The sequence below is a fragment of the Gopherus evgoodei genome, chromosome 1, assembly GCF_007399415.2.
Source record: "Gopherus evgoodei ecotype Sinaloan lineage chromosome 1, rGopEvg1_v1.p, whole genome shotgun sequence".
NCBI lineage: Eukaryota > Metazoa > Chordata > Testudines > Testudinidae > Gopherus > Gopherus evgoodei.
The window spans coordinates 46,794,000-46,809,611 of record NC_044322.1 but is presented as its reverse complement, the minus strand read 5'-3'; the positions used below and the strand labels follow the sequence as shown (position 1 = coordinate 46,809,611).

The 15,612-nt window shown below is 40.6% G+C and overlaps 1 protein-coding gene across 1 annotated transcript in view; it reads right to left on the bottom strand.

The window, feature by feature from the left end:
• The window catches only part of NBEA (neurobeachin), an 853,790-nt gene that overhangs the window by 775,264 nt on the left and 62,914 nt on the right, over positions 1 to 15,612 (bottom strand).

The following is a 15,612-nucleotide window of genomic DNA, read 5'->3' as shown; positions in this document are numbered from 1 at the left end:
GACTGGAAGGGACCTCAAGAGGTCATCGAGTCCAGCCCCCTGCCCTCATGGCAGGATGAAATACTGTCTAGACCATCCCTGATAGACATTTATCTAAGCTACTCTTAAATATCTCCAGAGATAGAGATTCCACAACCTCCCTAGGCAATTCATTCCAGTGTTTAACCACCCTGACAATTAGGAACTTTTTCCTAATGTCCAACCTAAATCTCCCTTGCTGCAGATTAAGCCCATTGCTTCTTGTTCTATCCTTAGAGGCTAAGGTGAACAAGTTTTCTCCCTCCTCCTGATGACACCCTTTTTGATACCTGAAAACCTCTAGCTTGTGGTCCACTATGACCCCTAGATCTCTTTCTGCCATACTCCTTCCTAGACAGTCTCTTCCCATTCTGTATGTGTGAAACTGATTGTTCCTTCTTAAGTGGAGCACTTTGCATTTGTCTTTATTGAACTTCATCCAGTTTACCTCAGACCATTTCTCCAATTTGTCCAGATCATTTTGAATTTTGACCCTGTCCTCCAAAGCAGTTGCAATCCCTCCCAGTTTGGTATCATCTGCAAACTTAATAAGCGTACTTTCTATGCCAACATCTAAGTCGTTGATGAAGATATTGAAAAGAGCCGATACCAAAACAGAGCCCTGCGGAACCCCACTTGTTATACCTTTCCAGCAGGATTGGGAGCCATTAATAACTACTCTCTGAGTACAGTTATCCAGCCAGTTATGCACCCACCTTATAGTAGCTGCATCTAAATTGTATTTGCCTAGTTTATCGATAAGGATATCATGCGAGACCGTATCAAATGCCTTACTAAAGTCTACGTATACCACATCCACCACTTCTCCCTTATCCACAAGACTCGTTATCCTATCAAAGAAAGCTATCAGATTGGTTTAACACGATTTGTTCTTTACAAATCCATGCTGGCTATTCCCTATTACCTTACCACCTTCCAAGTGTTTGCAGATGATTTCCTTAATTACTTGCTCCATTATCTTTCCTGGCACAGAAGTTAAACTAACTGGGTCTGTAGTTTCCTGGGTTGTTTTTATTTCCCTTTTACAGTTGGGCACTATATTTGCCCTTTCCAGTCTTCTGGAATCTCTCCCGTCTCCCATGACTTTCCAAAGATAATAGCTAGAGGCTCAGATACCTCCTCTATTAACTCCTTGAGTATTCTTCAGAAGCCTACAGTAGGCATTCCAATGCCTCTACTGTTGCTCAATAGCTTTGATAGTAAGCAAGTGAAAGTAAGATGACACTGATCAGTTTTACTACAGTTATTTACCCTTTGGACAGCAGAGAAAAAAAATCAGAAATCATGTAAATTTCATGCTAGTGCCATCTGACAAAACTACAAGCAGCAGGAAAGGCAGGCACTGAGATTATTCATGGGTGAAGGGGACTGAAAAAAACTGAGGAACAGAGCAGCAGAGACTAATCCCTGTCTTTCAAAGCTATCAGAAGGCTCTGAAATAACGAAAATCCCCCTCCTTCTCTGTCCCTAGATGGATTTGGAAGCAGAAAAAAAACAATGAAATTGCTTCTCCCTATCAGAAGCAAGAACAATGGGTTTCCAATTTGTAAGAGATCTATTAGCCAGAGATTAACTGGAAAAAGTCCCATATACAGCCCCAAACAGGGTCCACTGACAGTATGCAAGTAGAAATCCCATTACTTTCTGCATTTCTAGCAACGACAGATAGTAGCGGGCCGACAGGTTTCTCATCAGTTCATTGCCAACAGACCTCACTAGTAGGACCCCATTCTTGTCTTTCATAGATACCTCTGTGTAGTATATTTAATAGTCCACATTTTGAATCCTAGTATTAATATGCTGGCTGTTTCCTTAATTCTTGAATTTTCCCCCTTTACTCATTTGATAGAACCTGAGTCTGCAGAACTTGAAGACAATGTAAGACCCATCTTTTTTCTCCAAGCTTCTATACAAGGGAATGAGGGTTTAGGCTATTTTTAGGTTGGAGACGTTGTCTTTGACATTGTACAATATTCTGTCTATTGTTTAAAAATATTGTGCATACTCCCAGAGACTGGTCTTTATATAAAAAGTGATCATAAAATGACAAGGTATGGAGTCATGAACAGAGTATGTATGAAGGTTTTAAGATAAGTATGGTAACTGCATTTAAAACTATAGACGAAAATATCTGTTTCCATAATTTATCTGCCAATACTTAAGTTTAAGCTTCTGTGATTCCCTTGCAAGAGCAGATAAATTTCACTGATATTTAAAAGAGCTAAAGCAGAGAGCTAGGATAATCCATGATTATATCAAATAATGGAGTCAGGAGATATGGGAGTGCTATCCTTGTCTGTCACATACACCTCTGACTAGTATATTTACCAGTTCACAGTTTCAAGCCTGGGCTTAACTTGCTGGCTTTTCATTGGTTTATGTTAAATCAGATAGTGCCTATCAGTGGAATAACCATTTCATTGAGTTACTTCTCTGTGCCTCAATTCCCCTGTATATAAAATGGAGATATTTAGCTACTTCAAGGCTGCACTGAGACTTATTTCATTCTAAACTGATTTGAGATTCCTTAATGAAAGTTGATATAGAAATGCAATTACTCTTTTTACAGTATATATGAAATAGTACACAAATATTTTATGTCTTACTCTCCTTTACTAGAAAGGTTGATTGTTTTTCTCTTACTATAATTACTGGGTAAATAAAATCTTGGGAGGTAAGCTTTCACATAAAACTGTACTTCTTTATATTTTTCAACTACACATCGGTGATTTGGAGTTCTAAACAGTTTATTTTTTTAAATCTCACTTCTGTTTACCTTTAAGTTCACACTCATACAACCTCTTCTGAAGGACTGGAACCAAATGTATAATAAACAAAAATGTGCAAGAATTTAGTTGGTCATTTCCAGTAATTTTTAACATAATTCTTTGCATATTCAAAGGCAAAACTGCAATGAAGCTAATCAAAATGGATTATATCTAAACTAATGCATATGTATTAAAAGCACTCCCTAGTACAGAACATTAAGACATCAGTATTGCTTTTTTCAGTACAGTAATTTGAAATTAGTTTAATTCTGAGATAATTTGTTTATATAAAATATACATATTGAAATAAAACTAGAAGTAACATATTACATGTTCACAGCAGCTGTTACCTTTCAATATTCAGTATTTCTAGAATTAGATCATCAACTTATTCATGCATCTATTTTTTTAAATCAGACTTCACCCATTACTTCTCAAGAAAGACCTCCTCATTCAGTGTCAGTGTAAACCTTTTAACAGTTTTCCTTTTTAAGAATCCATCGCAGGCTTCACTAAATCAAGTGCTTTCTTCAACTTTTGAAGACTATTTGTACATTACATAATCATTGATATAAATTGCCCAAAGGTCCAGAAGTAGTAAAACGTTCAAGTGTAACTACTTCAACCTTCTTTCTTTATTCAGTTATTTCAACCTGTTTATATAGACTTCACACAAATAGTAAAATGCTCCTTCTGTCAAAGCAATGTGAAAGAGAAATTCTAATTTACCACACAAGTTTTTGGGGTTTATTTTATTAAGTAGTAAGTTACTTCACATATTACAGAACTACCACCTTAATTTCAACACTAAGCACAAGACCCATAAATACTCACCTCCACAGTTGTTTTTATATACAACAGTGTTTCCTAAAAATAGCTGAATTTACATAAAACTTGTAAATTTAAAGGCTACACTGTCAAAAAAAATTACAGGAAGATGTCTGTCTAAAAGCTCTCTCTAAGAGTCAAGTAAACATAAGACATATGTATCACAGTAAGACAAGACAAGGAATTATATAACAAGATATGGCTGACTGAGCTGCTCATCTATCCCATTTTACAATAAATATTGTTGCTGCCCAAATGGTTATATAGTTTATCAACGATTAACATGGAAGCATTATAACCTGCTATTTTTCCTTCTAACTATTTAATTGTCCCCCTTTGCAAATAAATATTGCAGAGAAATTATTATAAAAGGATGACAGCAAATAAAGCTAACATTGATATGATATAATATGTGTAATAAAGCTCAAATTGATATGATATATTTAGGGACAATAACACATGCTTCACACAGCACTGAAAGGATGTTGAGACAACTACAAAATGAATGTCTAATAGCAACCTTACGTCGGGACCAAATTAGTCATTACCAATCTGAGATTATGATTTGAAAGTACATACAGAAAATGCATACCTGACAAAAAACAATAACTGCTCTACTGGAATTAAAAAGCAAACGTGGATTTACCAACTCACTGTTAAATACTGATTACCATCCATTTAAAGCAGTTTCTTTTACCGCCACATTAAGTCCCAGAAAATTATTATTTTAGGTCAATCCCCATACACTTATCAATTTCTAAAAAGAAATTTCATTCAAGTGAGTTACTTTCAAAAGATTTTTAGAAGACACCATACCACAGGTTGGGACACAATCATAAAAGTGTGGGGTTGGAAAGGATCTTGAGAAGCCCAACCCTCAGCACTGACACAAGGCCCAGTAAATCTCCACAGTCCTTGCCGGTGTTTATCCAAATGGTCTGAAAACCCCCCAATGATGGGGATTCCACAAGCTCCCCTGGAAGCCTATTCCAGAATTTAACTCTCTCTTTACCTAGAAAGTTTTCCCTAGTATCTACCATAAATCTCCCTTGTTGGCAGATACACCCATTACTTCTTGTCTTACCTTCAGCAGAAACAGAGACCTGAACACAGTCCTCTTATAACAGCCTATGATGCTATGATAGAAATGTGACCAAGTATATCATTGATATTGCCACTGTGAGAAAAATTGCAACAAATCTTGTACAATCATGTCATGTAAGGTGTCAAAGGAAAAGTTATGATTTGATAAGTATGATTAAGTTGTTTATATGCATGCATCTTCACTGTATCTGAAATTATGACTATTGGCTATATACCTGTATCACCACTGTGTTTAATCCCAGGGTAACACACCCAAGGTAGTTTAGATTCAGTCTAGGCAGCATATTGTTTGCCCAATATGGGCTTCACTCTCATAAGGGGCCATAGAAGAAACTCATTCTGCCCAGATAAATCTTCCTGTGAGTCAGCAAGCCATGTGAGGGCATGTGACCTGCTCATGTGACCCTGGATTCCATTTTGTGCCAGTAACTTTCCACAGACAGGGACAGTAAGCTTTGCTTGGGATGGTAAAAATCCAAGCACATGGCAAAGGATATAAATGACCCTGAAACATCTCCATGTTGCCCCTTTCCTTTTCTAATTCGCTGGACTATGGACTTATAACTAAAAGGAGCATTCTGAACTATGGACTGAGGACCTTCAAACCTTTTGGAAGTTACCAGAGAGACTTTACAAGCCACCAGTCTATAACATCACCAGTACAAACCTGATATGGATTTCGCAATCAAAGTATGTATATAATCTATTAAAGAAAAGTTAAAGACAGTTAAAATGGTTATTAATAAACCTTTAGATTTTTGTTAAAGGACTGCAAGCACTGCGATCAGTGGTTAAGATCTGAGTTATATCTTGACCTGGCTATGTGAGTGGTCTCTCATTAAATTAGTTTTCAGTAACCCCTCAAACTCTAGTGGCTGGGTGGTGAAAAAAGGGCTGGAATGCCTAAGAAGATTGCATTTTTTTACTTCTTGTTAACCAATGTGTTGAGACAGAAGTTTACTTTTGTTACTGGTGAAGGGCCAAAATCCATGAGCTATGTAAAATCCTGAAACAGACTATGTCAACAACTTTTTACAGGCCCAAAGTCCAGAGTTTGATCAAGAAGCCAAGAGGCTTAGCTAACAGTGAACAATATTAGTTAAGAAAATCAGAACAAACAAGAGACAACCTTTTTACTAAAATAAGCATGGTCAGCAAAACATCAGACGGGGAGCAGTAATTGGCACTCTCATCTGAAGCTACAAAACAGACCAAAGAAATGAAAAGGGCACCATGTCTGCCATGCTCTCCCCACACACCAACCTTGAGTTCATAGAAGAGGTTCAAGCATGTCAGGATGAGATATGACATCCTCCCTCTCACAGATGCATACCCCTCCTCTCTTCCAGATACGAGTGTCTGCCTTTAGAAACACAACTGAAAAACAATTTCTATTGCCATGTACTTTTCAATGTCTTTTTGCTTTATCCCCCAGGTTATGTACCTGCTGGACAATCAGAGGAGCTACTTCATTCCTATCAGAATTCAACATATATATTTTATACTAATATACTTTATACATTGTTTTAAAAAAAACCTGTATACTAATTATATGTTACTTATTAACCTGAAACCATGAGCGGAGACATTACATAATCTTTGACTATTGGCTACTGTGCTTATCTGGTCTTGCTGCTAGACCTATCCTGGGGCTTGGGACCACCCATCCCATCATTTTCCTCCGCCCATTGAAAATCCATATAATCCACTGTAATCAATTGTTTGGCAGTGTCTCTGAGCCTAATAAGCAAAGTGACACTCCGCCAGCACTGCCCGTAATAAACCTACGTGCTTGATTCTACATGGCATCTGTTTCATTCCTTCACTGGCTTGGTATATCTAATGCTAGAATAACCAACAGTCTGGGGTGAGTATGCTGTGTTTCTCAGCAGTTTGTCCTGAATCTGGCATCCTCGGCTGTGACCCACTGAGGCATGGTGACACAGCCTTGAACATATCTGAAGACTATTTTAAGCTTCAAGACTAAACATGCCCAGTTTTATTTAATTGTTCCTCATAGGTCAGGTTTTCTAACCCCTTGCTAATTTTTGTGGGTCTCTTCTGGACTCTTTCTAATTTGTCCACATCTTTCCTAAGGTTTGGTGCCCAGAACTTGACACAGTCCGCCAGCTGAGGCCTCACCGTGGCTAAGCAGAATAGGACAATTATAGACTCATAGGTTAGAAGGGACCAATCTGATCATCTAGTCTGACCTCCTGCACAAGGCAGGCCACAGAACCCCACCCATCCAATTTTATAACAACCCCTATCCCAGGATCGAGTTATTGAAATCTTCAAAATTGGTTTGAAGACCTCAAGCTGCAGAGAAACCACCAGCAAGCGACCCGTGCCCCACGCTGCAGGGGAAGGCGAAAAACCTCCAGGGCCCCTGCCAATCCGCCCTGGAGGAAAATTCCTTCCCGACCCCAAATATGGCGATCAGCTAAACCCTGAGCATGTGGGCAAGAGTCACCAGCCAGCACCCAAGAAGGAATTCTCTGCAGTAACTCAGTTCCCATGCCATCCAACATCTCCCCGCAGATCATTGAGCAGACCTATCTGGTGGTAATCCAAGATCAATTGCCCAAATTAACAATCCTATCATAACATCCCCTCCATATACTTATCAAGCTTTGTCTTAAAGCCAGGAAAGTCTTGTGCCCCCACTACTTCCCTCGGAAGGCTGTTCCAGAACTTCACTCCCCTAATGGTTAGAAACCTTCGTCTAATTTCAAGTCTAAACTTCCTAATATCCAGTTTATACCCATTCGTCCCTCGTGCCTACATTAGTACTAAACTTAAATAATTCCTCTCCCCTCCCTAACGTTAACCCCCCTGATATATTTATATAGAGCAAGCATATCCCCCCGCAGCCTTCTTTTGGCCAGGCTAAACAAGCCAAGCTCTTTGAGTCTCCTTTCATAAGGCAGTTTTTCCATTCCTCGGATCATCCTTGTAGCCCGTCTCTGAACCTGTTCCAGTTTGAATTCATCCTTCTTGAACATGGGACACCAGAACTGCACACAGTATTCCAGATGGGGTCTCACCAACGCCTTGTATAACGGTACTAACACCTCTTTATCCTTGCAGGAAATACCCCGCCTGATGCATCCCAAAATCGCATTTGCTTTTTTAACAGCCGTATCACATTGGCGACTCATAGTCATCCTGCTATCAACCAGCATCCTGCTATCATCCCTGTCTTACACTCAAGACTGTTAACACCCCTGAATGACATTAGCCTTTTTTGCAAATGCATCACATTGTAGACTCTTACTCAACCTCTGGATCCTTTGAGTCAATGCTACTACCTAGTCAGTTATTACCCATTTTGTAGGTGTTCATATGATTTTTTTCTTCCTTAGTGTAGCAATTTGCACTTATCTTTATTGAATTTCATCTTGTTGAATTCAGGCTAATTCTAATTTGGTGAGCCTGTATTCCTTTTACTTTTCTGATCAAGAGTTATTGTTATGGGTTATTGTGATGCTGTATGAATTTTCACTTTTACAATGACCACAAAATTAAGGTAATTGGTAGGCCCAATTAGAACAGATCTGTGTGAATAACTGATTTTTTGGTTTTGGTTCAGACAGTTCAGAGAAAAAAATCACTTCAAGAACAGAAACCAAAATGTTACGGAATTTTTGGCAAATTGAGAAAGTTGGGAAAACTATTTCAGGTCAGCCAAAACACTGTTCAACCCAAAACAAAATGTTACTTTAATAAAAATTATGAAAAAGGCATATTGAATCATTTTTTCTTCTATAACAAATTTGGGTCAGAAAACCAGAGTAGATCAGCTGATCCATCTCAGAGCCAAGATAGCTCCTCCCTTAACCCACCCTCTGGCTCTCACAAGCTCTCCTTATGATAGCATTCGAGCGTCTAACAGCAGTGTGTTAAACAATGCTGGCTGTGGACATTAAATTCACACTATTCCCCAACAAAGGCACCTAGTTTCAGCAGCTCTCTCCCTCCCACTCATTTTCTCTTCTTCACTAGATAGAGTGCTAAGGTGCTACTCTTGTTTTCCTCTACTTTAGTGACTGACTTTTTCTGATATTAAGGCTGGCTTCCATCTGAAAGGAAATAACAGAAGATTAAGACAGAAACATTTGTTATGAACATTTTTTCTGACTCCTGCGTCCAACATTCAGCATTCAAAAAAACCAAATACCATGACATTTATCTATAATTTGTCAACCTAGTCTTTAGTTTACTAGCTGGAAGAAAGGGGGTGGGGGGTGCTTAATGTCACACCTAAGTACAGTACACATATAGCTTTACTTGAAGGCATAATTAAGACTTTACCTCTGTTATTGTAAAGCATAGCCAAAAAAAATACTGTGATAGTGTGCAGCAAATAATTGGTTTAGGACTTTCAAATATGCAAAGACTAGGAAAATAAGCAGCTAAATGAAAAAGTTTCCAGTCTATAGTCTTTAATGTATAGTGGAAGCGTGGCTAAATGATGATGGATGATGTAGCTGGCTTTATTTAACTACACAGGCACTCAGATTAATTTGGCTCCAAAAGCTTCACTTGATAATGCTTTAAACAAAAGTTCAGATGTGTAGGCCTAATTTACAAGTATTGTATTTGGGTATTGTGATAGATGCATAATTGAGCTCTAGAGTCACAGAAATCCCAATCGAAATAGGTATTCGCCAAATGTTGAGAGCTAGCAGTTTTTTGACAAGGTAACAAATGGATCTCAGCCCTCATGACAAGGACCAGTGTTATTTAAATTACTGTAAGCCACCTCATTGGGCTAGGTGCAGTACAAAAATCATAGGTAAAATATAACCCTGCTTATAACCTGATAGGATTATTATCTAATAAAACACAAGTGAGGGTAACAAAAATAGGAAGGAAAGGAAGAGGGATGGAAATAATTATTAATGAGATCACATTTCACACAGGCTGTGCGCCCAACGTGACAATTTTAGAAAAATGTTTAAAATGATTTGGAACTATTTTTAAATCCCCTAGCAAACCATAACCCTCTTTGCACCTTAACATTCCCCCCCGCTTCAAAAACAACCCAGTCACTTGTTATTCAAATTTGCTCTCTCTCTCCCTCATCTGTATAAACCATACCCAGCCATGATTCTACCATTTCATTTCTTAGGTCAAAACTTAAGCTCATTTAGAGTTACCTTGGAATGAAGGCCAAGTGAAATTAGTAAGAATTCAGTCACCAAAGAAAACATTCATTTTGATGAAAAAAAAGTTACAGGCAGGGTTGGGGGAGGGGGTTGGGATGCTGGCTCCAGGAGGGGGCTCAGGGCTTGGGCAAGGAGTTGGGGTTCTGGAGGGGATGAGGGCTCTGGCCAATCAGCATTTACATTGGGAGGCTCCCGGTTGGCAGCACAGCAGGGCTAAGGCAGACTTCCTGCCTGTCCTGGCCCCGCACCATTCCCGGAAGCAGCTGGCATGTCCCTGCAGCCTCGGGGGTGGGGTGGTGGTGGAAGAGATATGGGGCTATGTGCACTCCCTCTGCCTGCAGGCACGGCCCCTACAGCTCCCATTGGCCTTATTTCCTGGCCAATGGGAGCTGCGGAGCTGGCTCCCAAGGCAAGAGCAGCGCACGGAGACCCACTGCCATAGCCCCCAGGGCCAAAAGGACATGCCAGTCACTTCTGGGAGCGGTGCAGGACCAGGGTAGGCATGGAGCCTGCCTTAGCCCCACTGCGCCGCCAGACTTTTATCGCCTAAAATCTCCTGGTTTGACTTCAGTAGCCTCCAGGAAATAGAGCCCAATTCCAGGAGACTCCCAGCAAAACCTGGAGGGTTAGAAACCCTAGTTCAATTTCCATGTGCCCCTGCTGGAGCCAGACAGCATGGAGGAGGAAGCTCCCTGATTCAAATGCAGAGGAAAAATGAACAGAATCTCTGGTGCCAGGTAGGGAGAATAGATTAGGACAAGGAACCTGGGGAGGATGGAGAGACTAGGGTCGAACACTGGCCTGGCAGGGCTGGGGCGAAGAGAGTTGTGGGGAGAGGGGAGACTGGGACTGTCTGGACAGTTGTGGGAACAGAAACTGGAACTGGGAATTACTGGGGCGGGGGAAGGAGGCAGTGGGAGAGGATACAGATGGTGAGAAGTCCGAGTATAGGGAGGAAAACAGGAATGAGTTAGCAAAAGAGACTGAGACAAAGAACTAGGGCAGACTGGGGTACACTGACATGGGATAGGGAGCTCAGAGAGATTGGTGCTGGGGGACAGTAGGAATAGGGAATGTGGACAGCAGAGGTAACTGATTGGATAGAAAGTCAGAATGGGGAACCTGGAATTGGCTGAGCAAGGGACCTGGAAACGGGAAGGAGTCCAGGAGGAGTCATTCAGAAAGGGGGACTTGTAGGAGAAACCTGAGGAATGGAGACTAGAACTGGGTAGGCAAGAAAAATGAGGCTGAGATGAAGAGTCATGGGTAAGGAAGAGAAAAGATTGAGACAAGGACAAGTTGGAGGGGGATGGAGCAGAAAGGGTCAAACCTTGGGAGAGGGGTGAAATCAGCAAATGAATGGAATGGAACCCTATATTCTTGAGTCTCAACATTGCTATCCGTGAAATGCACTGGCAAAGTGCCATGTTCCCCTCTAGTGCTGGTCCACAGAGGGGATGACAACCTACTACTACTACTATCAGTTACTCCATGAGCTCAAGTGGCAGAAGCCCATGGGATGGATCTGTAGATATCAACCCTGTTGATGAACCAGACGGGGTATCAATATGCCACCACATAATGGAATGTGTTTTTTCTGTTTGCCTGTTTATAAATCATGGAAATTACACACACAAAACAAGTATGTTAAAAGAACATTACTAAGGTTGAATGAGGAAATTAGCAATTATGTCTTCAAAGCAGGGATTGAACAGTGGGAAGTAAATAAGCAGAAGCAGAAAAAAAATCTTGAATAGCTGCTCATTACATTAGCATCATCCATCCTGTGCACTGAATGAGACGGGGATGTGTGTGTAAAAGTACTACAGGATCACATAGTTGAAGACCATATCACAGTTCATACATATAAGAGGACAAATTACGGTAGCAAAAGCAACTTTAATTTCATTATCTAAATGTTTAGTACTTGACTTTGCACCTTAAACAGAGAAGAGGGGGGTGGAAGAGGGGTTTTATAATAGGCTTGGCAGCATTCAATTTTTATTAAGCATATTTTAATGTATTTTAATTTCCACAGTTTCAAGAGATTACGGGGGAAGGTCTAGGGTACTACTGTAGCGTTGCCAAAGGTCCTGAGAACCTGGCTGCAAGGTGCAGGGGAGGCTTAGGTCATGCCCCAGCAGAGCAGAGACCTCTCAGTAAGGGGTGCAAGAATGATGACGAGCCACCAGCCGAGGGGGAGGCCACCCACTACTGAATGGCTTCTGCCTGGGCACAACCCCACCCCCCACCCCCACACACCCACCCCTTCATGAGAGAGTGACCCCATGACAGGGAAACTGCAGAGGGCTCCTTGTGTTGCTGGTATATGCAGGGCAGGCTGCCCTTGACTATTAACAAGGGATTTTTTGTCAGTTCGTGTGTCAGGTGAAATCAGTCGTTACGATAACTAAACAATTTAAATCAAATCCTGCCAACCTTAAATACAATACCAGGTCAGCAAACATCCACAGCTAATTACCAAAGAACAGATGAATACTGGACTACATGGAAAAGTTCAAAGAGAGCAAGCAAAATTATTTCAACACTGAGATCAAATACAGAAATGAAGGAAAGAGGCTGATCACTCCAAGATGAAATCTAACAATGATGGCACACGTGTATGATCAAAGTTAAGACTACACCTGAATTTTCATTTTAATGGGATCTTTGTAACATTTTAGTTATGAATACTGAGTTAGGGAAATAGGCACATAGAAATTTCCACACAGTTAACAATACAGTATTAATTGTGGATATCTAGATTTCTAGTAATCACACTCATCTATAAAACTAGGCGAGGTCAGAGGGAAATAACTCAAATGTTTGTATGTGAATGGAAGAAGATTGGGCAATAAAATGAAGTAAACTACTGATGAAGAAGGTCAAACTGGATATTATAAGGATCACACAAATATGGTGGACTAGCACTCATGATTTGAATACGGGGATGGTTAGCATCATACAACAATGAGGCAGTAAACTGTAAAGAAATCAGAAGCAATAGTATGGACAAAATTTGTTTGAGTCAAAGTCACTTTGGGCAAGGATTATAAAGTTTTATTGGGATAGTGCTAGGTCTGTTATAGGCCCCAGGGTTATAAGCAAATATGGACAGAGATCTCTTTAATACTATTATAGCAAGAGAAATTCTTTTGTGAATTGTGTCATCACAGGAGACTAACTTCCTGGACACAGACTTGAAAATAAATGCGGGCTAATAGTGGCAAGGCCCAGTTATTCCTGGAGGTGAGAGATGACCATTTTCATCAAATTCTCACCAAACCAACCAAAGAAGATGCAATTTCAGACTTGGTTTTGGTAAGTAGTGAGGACATCATAGAAGAGCTGGTCACAGGAAACCTTGGACTGAGTGATCACAAGTTGATTTAATTTAAACTAAATGAAAGGATAATCAAAACCTGGTAGTCAACTATGACTTTTCATTTCAAAAGGGCAGGCTTTGGGAAATTAAGGGAACTAGTTGAAGAAGTCAACTGGACTGAAGAGCGCAAGTCCTTCAGTGTGGAAGAGGCTTAGATTTTTTTTAAAATCAACTGTACAAAGTCTGAAATTTGCATCCCAGGCAAGGGTAAAAAATTGAAGAGAACGGCTCCAGACCCAGCTGAATGAATGACCACCTCAATAAAGACTATTATTACGAGTAAGCAGAGAGCTTATCAGGGGACAGGCCTCAACAGTCCTGAAGCTCACTTCCAGTTTGTTTTAGGTTCCTAAAAGCTAATGCTTCAGGTTTCTGCCAGCCACCTGCAGGGGTCAGGAATATCTTCGGAAAGGTGGGGGTGTTTTTGTTAATTCCTTCCTTTGATGCATCAGGGATGGCTGTGGTTGCAGTTGGAACACTGGATGGGGAGAACCAGGGCTCTGAGTTGGCACCACACATGCTTTCTTGCAGGTGCTTGGCTGGCTGGTTCTTGCACTTACGCTCAGGGTCTCATTGCCATATGTGGAGCTGGGAAGGAATCTTCCCCCAGAATAAACTGGCAGTGACCTTTGCAGTGGCTGTCTTCCTCTGTAGCATGAGAGTGCAGATCACTTCCAGCATTATAAGGGTATATTTCACTTTATTTCCCTGCCACTGTGGGGGCCTCAGGCACTAGTCCATCTCAGTCCCTCCTATTTTCTGCCTGTGGCACATAATAATCTAGTCTCCTGTGGGCTGTAGTACTTTAGTCTAATTTCGATTGTCGATTTTAGTGCACAGGCGCTGCGATACTCAGAAGATCAGACTAAAAGTGGTGGCCCTTGCTAATTTAAGTTAATATCAGTAAATCGTATGTTCAACTAATGCTGACCCTTTAGTTTCTCCAGAATCCTATAGAAACATGCATACAGACTTATCTACCGATGAGCTGTCCATTATACAATCATCACACCTGCATTTACCAAAATCTCCAAGCATTGTCCTCTCTGGAACAATCATCAACCAGGATATAACTGTGGCATCCTTCTGGCCAACACTCAAAATGTGTGTTATTTTAATGGGGTCATTTTGCCTATTTAGAATTGGTTTGGGTACGGAAAGTGGAATAAATGGTCTAGTGTTTGTTCAGTAATCAGTGATGGAGTGTCAGCATTGCCGGCAGTGTTACAATAAAGTTCTATTTTAGTAACATTTCTATTAGGCAACTACAGACCATCAGGCATTGAGCACCTGTGATAAATAAAGGGGGGGGACAGCGCCCTTTGATGGACACGCAGCCAGCCAGCTGGCTGTAAAATCCCTCTTGGTAGCTATTCTTTACTTGCTTTACCTATAAAGGGTTAAAAAGTCCCCCCGAGTAAAGAAAAAAAAATGGGCATCTGAACAAGAGCCAATGGGAAGGCTAGAACTTTTTTAAAATGGGGAAAAACTTTCCCTTTGTCTGTTGTTCTCTGGGCTGCACAGACATGGAGCAGCAATGCTATAAACAGGAATGCTGTGTAAGGTTTGAACCAGGTATAAAAAAGTATTTTCCATACCTAGAAGAAATAATTTAGATAGTGTCTGTCTAAACATTCCCTATCAGGTTTATTTCTTAATTTGGCTTCTGTATCTGTTCTGTGCTAACCCCGACACTTTTGTTTGCTCGTAACCTTTAAACTGAACCCCCAAGAAAGCTAGTTTGGGTGCTTAATTTTTGGAATTGCTCTTTTAAAATCTAGCAAATGCCTAAGTTCCAGATGTATTTTCTCTTTTTGTTTGAAAAAAAAATTACTCTTTTTAAGGAGGATTTGGATTTGTGTGTCCTAAGAGGTTTGTTCATATGCTGTTTGATTAGCTGGTGGCCACAGCTAATTTCCTTTGTTTTCTTTCTCAGCTCTTCCCCACGGGGGGACTGTGGTGAAAGTTCTTGAGGGTACCCCACAGGGAGGAATTCCCATTTGCTCCTTCTTGGGTCCAAGGGTTGGTTGGTTGGTTTTTGGCATTTGGGTGGTGGCAGTGTTTACCAAGCCAAGGTCTGGGAAAAGCTGTAACCTTGAGAGTTTAATACAAGCCTGGAGTGGCAAGTATTAATGTTTAGAATCTTTGCGGGCCCCCACCTTCTGTACTCAAAGTGCTAGAGTGGGGATTCAGCCTTGACAGCATCATATAAATATATGTTAAGAAATGAATACCCTGAAATCCATCTTTTGACTGTCAACTGCTCAGTAAGAACTTGATGTGCTGGGGGGACGAAGAAAAGAGAGAAGGGGGAGAG